Below are 6,434 nucleotides of genomic sequence, written 5' to 3'. Positions count from 1 at the left end.
TCCCCAAATGCTCATTCCCTACTGATTTATTCCCTTTTTATTTACACTATTGACTGAACTGGTGACTGATTCTCAAGTCCGCCAAGGTACTCCCTAAGGCCATAAATTCTCACTGGATCATTGAAGGTGTATCAGAAGAGACAATGTTGTCCTCAAAACCAGCTGCAGTGGGAAAGAAGGATCCCAGAGGAGGAGTGGCTATGGGGGGGGGGATATATCCTTAAATAGGTATTGAATCAGGTTTTGCCCTTCATTTGTACTTTGCAGGAGTTTTTTGGCAGAGGAAGATGTTAATCTATGCACATGGAATTGACGCGGAATCAGAAAGAGAGCCCAGGTTGCTTTGGTCCTCGTCCAGCAGCTCTTGTCAGCCGGGCATGGACTCGCTTTGCTTTCACACAAACATAAAACTTTATTTAAAACCTCCTGGAGTTTCCCTTCTTCGACTAGGGGTTTCACCAGGTTTGTTTACCTTATAAAAGCACACATGTGGAAAGAATATAAAGAGGTTAACTCCATCAACAGTGCGCGGCGGCAAAGGGGGTGCAATAAAAACTGAAAATACAGCCCGTTTCGGGGAAAGTTAAGAGAAACCATCTCCTCACAGCAGTGGAAATCATGCCACGGTCGTTTTCCACTACTCTCCCACCCCACAGGCTATTTTATGAGAAATTCCGCAGCTAAACACTGGCTCGGTTTTCCCCTTCGCGCAGCGCTGTGGGGCGGATGAATCACTGTCCGTTTTGGGCTGATCCCCGAGTTGGGAGGCGATCTTTCCCCCCCGGTGGCCGCAGCCCGGCCCCGCGGTCCCCCTCAGGAGCCCCCGGCCCCTCTCCCGCGCGGGCCCTTTAAGGGCCCTGCCCGCAGCGCTGCCATGGCAACGGCGTGACCGCCGTGACCGGAAGTGAGCGGGGTCAGAGGCCGCGGGAACATGGCGGCGGCCCTGGCGCCCGCGGGCGGCGGCGGCGGCGCGGCGGCTCCCTGAGCTCCTCCCGCCGCGGCGCTGCCCCGTCCCAGGTGAGGGAGGGACGGACGGAGGGGGGGCCAGGCCGCGGTGCTGGCGGTGGCAGCGGCGCCGGGGATCCGCAGCTCCCCCGGCCTCGCCGGTTCTTTCTCGCCCGCCGGGCTCTCACCCGCCTCCCGTTTCTCCGCAGGCATGGGCGCCGCGCTGTAGGAGGGCCGGGAGCCGCGGCGATGGAGGAGAGCGCTTGAGCTTGTCTGCGGAGGCGTTCCGAGTGTGTGAGACGTGTACGGTACCCGAAACCTCGGTTTCAGTGCTGCTGTTTTTGTTGCACCTGGAGGAATAAATAACTGGAGGCCTGTTGTTAAAAACCTCATCCTTAGTATCTTTCCTTTCGGGAAAAACAAACAAACAAACAAAAACAACCAGAACAACAGAGCGTCTTGTTTCGACTTGTACATACACAGAAGCCAGTCAGGTTTTTTCCAGCTGAAACTGGGTGGTTTTCCTTGGTTATTGTGTCTGTTATTGTGTCACTTTTCCCGTTAGTATTGGCGTGTGTGCTGCTGTCTGGGCTGGATGTGCCCTCTGGCAAAGCTAAACTTTGACCTGAATGGTCTCTTGTGCAGTAAATGCAGGGTGAGTGCTGAAACAAGGCTCGTAGCTTTGCACAACCGGGCTGTTCAGCTCATAGCTGTGGCTGCAAGAAGCTGCGCACTAAAAATAAATGCTGGAGTTAAACTGGGCTTGCAGCTTCACACTGGTGCTTGTGTTTATTCATTGCAGTACAGTTCTTAGTCACTGGACTTCATTAATCTCTTTTGTTAGTGTTTGGAGTGGACTACACTAATGGGTAGCATAATTTGCTTATTGATTGAAAGCGTCACCATATTTCATTTATTTCAAAGCAGCTGTGTGTTTTGTTCAAGACATGACCCAGCCTCTGCTTTTGGACCACTGGACTTTTTAGTTGTAGATAGCATGGTAACATTTTAATGTTTCTCAAGCATGGGTTTATTCCACTGTAAAACAGAGATTAATAGATGGGTCCCCCTCTATCCTGCTTTTTACTTAACAAATGGTGAAATTATAATAAAAAAAAAAGCCAAAATATGTCTTAAATTGAACACAGAAATCTGAAATGAGTTAGATGATTTTGCAATTTTACATTATTATCTAGTAGTCTGAACGCAAAGCTGCAGTGGAAGCTGTACCTCAGCAAATCAAGGTACCCTTTACCAGTGTGAATTCATAGTTTGGTCAGTGTGTGGGCTGCAGCTGGAGAGTGTGGTCTCACTCCTTTCCATTGTTGGCCATGGGTTCTTGTTTCTCTCTTTGTAGTGGATTTAGTGGTTGGATGATTTCAGGGACAGTTGATCTAACAGTTTTATGGGGATGGAAGTTATGCCAGTGAGTGCTTGCTCTGATATGTATGAAAGTTGTTTGTCCTTCTGCACTAATGTAACCCACCTGTGGGTCAACCATAATGTGAAACAGTACCTTGAGAAACCAATTCTCAAATTGGTCCTTCAGAAAATCAGAACTATCCTCAAACTTCTGAAAAATTTCGATTAAAGAAAAGAGAAGTCAGCCATGTGTAGTGAGTATGTGGTAAGAGTGAAGAGACTATAAGCCTGTGAAGGAACTTTCTCATCTTTCCAGTTTTTTTTTCTCCATTCACTGCTTGCAAAAGTGTTTCTGTGCTGAAAGAGGAAAGTCAGTCACAAGCCTTTATTTACTTTATTTACACCTCAGGGGCTGGTCCACCCTGTGTACTTAATGAGGCAGAATCTTGAAGGAAAGGTAATTTTGTACCCTACTGTGAAAGCCAGACTGAGATTCTGCAGGGAGACCTTGGTTCTGGTATGGTCCAGCTCCTCAGTCTCAGGGAGTTTTGCTTTCATGGAGCTGCCTGCCCTCCCCACAAAAGCAATCTGGAAAGAGGATTGGAAGTGGGATGAGGTGTCATCTTCACACCCACCTGGGGTTTTATGGGTGTTAGGATTTGCTGGATCAGGTAACCTTTCTGCAGTTGCTCACGTGGGAGGCTGTCACCTGTTTCATCTGTTCCTGCAGAGTCTCTACTCCTTCAGCAGCTATTTTTAGTAAAGCCAGATTTTTAATTCTTAGATTCTTAATCTGAGCTGCCATAGGTGCAAATCCTCTTGTCCTGCTGCTGGTTTTCTACCTAATTCTATCCAAGACTTTTCCCCATAGAGTTTCCTTCTCTTAAGTTTTGTTTGGACAGTCTCATGTATATCTTTTCTTTCCTGTCACTTTACCCATCCTTCAATGTGCTGCTTACTCCTCCCAACTCTGCTTTGCCAAAGCACCTTTTTTTTAACTTTTGTTGGCTGCTTCTTCCAGCTTCTTGGGATGTGCAGAATCTGTCTCAATTTATGCTTTCTTCCTACCTCATCATTATTTACAAATAATCTGTGGTTTCCTCTGTCCTTCTTTCCTTGTTTTATTCCCCTTCACTTACAGTCTTACTCAAGGGTTTGCCTTCCTTGTTCCCTTGTTTCTTCAGGTCATGGTGCTGGGAACACACAGACATGAGACACTGAGCTCCATAGTCTGGTTCAATGTTTTATTGGCACTGGCCTGAGGAGAGCTGGTTTGTGTTGTGTGTGTGGTGCTTGGTCAGCACTTAGGGCTAAGAGAGGGGGAGATGGAACCTTTGGAGAGTTGAATTTTTGGAACAGATCCCTGCTGACTGTGGGCAAAGGCTCACAGTTTGATTTTAGTATTTGTTGCCTTGGCCTAACAAGTAAATTGCTCCTGAAAGACAATTCTGCATTGTGAATTGTCCAGATTTTTGCTGTAGCAGGGCACAATAAGATGTAATAGAGCTATGTTAGCAGAATTCTTCAAACATACCCAGAATGTCTCTTCATTTTCCTGTCTTTTTCTCTTAGCTGAGCTAATTTACTTGTGAACTTGACCTTGTTTTGATATAATAAATTTAATTTACCTAATTATATTTGTTTGTATTAGAGTTCTTGTATGCTTAGGGGTTAAAAACTGTGAGTCTTTACTTGCCAGTGCAAAATTAGTAGCTTCACTGGGTTCAGACACTATCCTTTCATGAGTTCGAGAAAATTAATTTTTCCTTTAATCTGGTAATAGGCTTAAGGTGGTTTCCCTTTGAGAACAGAACTGCTTTTTTTCACCTTGCTTTTCCAAGATTTTCCAAGATATTCTTTTCAAAAGCTCCCCTGACTCTTGAGGAGCTTGTTTCAGGCATCCTTTGGTATAAAACCTGCTGTTGATGTTATTTTAGGTATCAAGGGAGTAGGTATTGCTTTCATTTCAGTGTTCCTGAAAGATATTTCTTAATCTCAGGTGCTTTTTCATTGAGCTTGAGTTTTTATTATTTTTAAGGCATCCAGCATCTTTTACCATCGAGAGAAATTGATCTCTATTAGCTCTTCTCCTTTGATGGCAGCTCTAGAGGTGCTGTGAAGGCCAAATGAAGACTGCCTCACGAGTCTGTATGAAGATCACCTCACATTGCTGGTTAGAAAGAGAATTATTTTTTCTGAAAAGTTTCTCTGGTCCTTTATAAAATTACTGTTTGAATGATGGGGGCCCTGTGAACTGCTGTGCCCCTAGACATGCTCACAGTTCCTGTGTGCTTTCATATATAATCGACAGATTGTTTTGTACTCCTTTCACTAAATCAGTGAAACAACAGACTGGGCTGTAGTCAGAAGATTCAAAAGACAGCTGAGCACTCAGGCTTTCAAAGGACACCAAGAAGTAGAACACAACCAAGTCATTAATTTGTCTTCCTAAATCAAAGACAGACAATAAAAGGCCGTGCAGGTACTGACGAGTACATGCAATCATGATTTTGAAACAAGAATGGAGTTACTTTGAATTTCTTGAATGCTAATTGCATCAAACTGTTAATGGTTCTTGCAGATCCAGATTTAACTTACTTTTCAAAGAAACTGGAATTTACAATGGTTATATATGAAATGGGCAAACAGATCTGGGGTGAGCATATGATTATGTTTAACTTTTGTTTCCTTTTAAGTTGTACATGGTCAGTATGATAATGATCCCATGCAGATGTGAATGTTAGTTGTGAAGTAGCAGAACATGTTCTATGACCCTTCAAATCTATTTGAAGACCCTCTCTGGTGTTTGAAGTTTAAAATGTTGCTATCTTGCTACACATGAGAGCTTGGGTAAAATGCATCCTGATGCAGTTTTAACGGGGATAAAAGGGCTGAGGATCCTCTGTTCAACTTGAGCAGATCTTGGAGAGACAGAAGCAACAAAGAGAGATTCCAGGCCTTTTTTTTTTCTCCTCGAAGAGAATTCTTGAAGTAATTAATTCCACATCACTTGGTAATTCTGCTCTTAGATTTCATTATGGTTGCTCCTATCTGGTGTTGGTATTGGTGTTTAACATTGATTTCCTTAGTCTTCACACAAACAGCCCACATTTGTTCAGATCGAGTATTAGTATTATGTGTTTGAATACAGAAGATAATTGCATATCTTGCAAATTACCCAATGGCTGTTTCATCTTGAAACATTTAGAAATCCATTTCAATTTCTCATAATTATAATGTTTTAGTCAGACAGCAATCTAAACTTAGGACACCACTTTGGCAGTGATATGCTTGTTTTTCTAAAATGAGCGCAGTTTTTGTGGTTAAATTTTCCTTTCATTTAAGTATAGATTTTAATCAGTGTAGACCAAACTTTTCCAACCATCTTTAAAATTAGCTCAAGCCTTATTTTAAAAAGTATGTTCTTCTAATGTGATTTAACTTACACAGAAAAATGTATGCAGAAATTAATGGTTTTAAATTGATTAATGCTTTTGAAGTGTTTTTACAATTTGTTTATAGACAGCCTCAAATGGGATACTAGTATTCTCTTTGTAATAAATACCACTGAAAGCACTTCATGCTGTATTTCTGGAATTTGAAAGGTATCTGTTTAGAAAGAAACTGTAAATTCCACTCATCAAGCAGCTAAATTACAACATCAAAACAAAGTAAAATGCCTCAGTTTTTCCAGACTTCTCTGCAAACAGTGTGTGTGAAGTTTTGGAGACTACTGAAGTTTTCATGGGTTGTCTTGTATGTCCTTGGGCAGGGTACAGTTACAATGTTCAGTTGGTGACTTAAAGCTGTAAACAGATGTATAGCAAGTGTAAAGCTCTGGGTAGGGGATATTCAGCATTTTATATATTCCCACACAGAAGTGGGAAGGAATCTGAATTGCATCTATCAGGTGACTATTACAACCCTCAGAGTTAATGCTAAACATTTGGTAGTTTCAGTTTCTAGAAAAGTACTAAAAAAGCCCTCAGGTAAAAAGACCCCAAAAACTGCTACCACTCTTATAAGACTGTTTTTTACCCAAATGCAGAAAAAAAAGGTCTTGGCTATACTGAGAAAGTTTTCCAGTTGGCAGAGTGTTCAGAGATCAAAGGAGTCAATTTGTCAGC

General features: G+C 42.7%; 1 protein-coding gene across 2 annotated transcripts in view; it reads left to right on the top strand.

The window, feature by feature from the left end:
- Window positions 1–879: 879 nt before the first annotated feature.
- The window catches only part of LCLAT1 (lysocardiolipin acyltransferase 1), a 112,799-nt gene continuing 107,244 nt past the window's right edge, over window positions 880–6,434 (top strand). For both annotated transcript variants that reach the window (XM_066316316.1, XM_066316315.1), the window contains exons 1-2: window positions 880–1,017; window positions 1,155–1,248. The gene's annotated coding sequence lies outside the window, so the exon portion shown is untranslated. The remainder of the gene's footprint in view (window positions 1,018–1,154; window positions 1,249–6,434) is intronic.

The sequence above is a fragment of the Sylvia atricapilla genome, chromosome 3 (assembly GCF_009819655.1).
Source record: "Sylvia atricapilla isolate bSylAtr1 chromosome 3, bSylAtr1.pri, whole genome shotgun sequence".
NCBI lineage: Eukaryota > Metazoa > Chordata > Aves > Passeriformes > Sylviidae > Sylvia > Sylvia atricapilla.
Note: the sequence above shows the minus strand (reverse complement) of the source record. Positions and strands in the feature narration are given on the sequence as shown.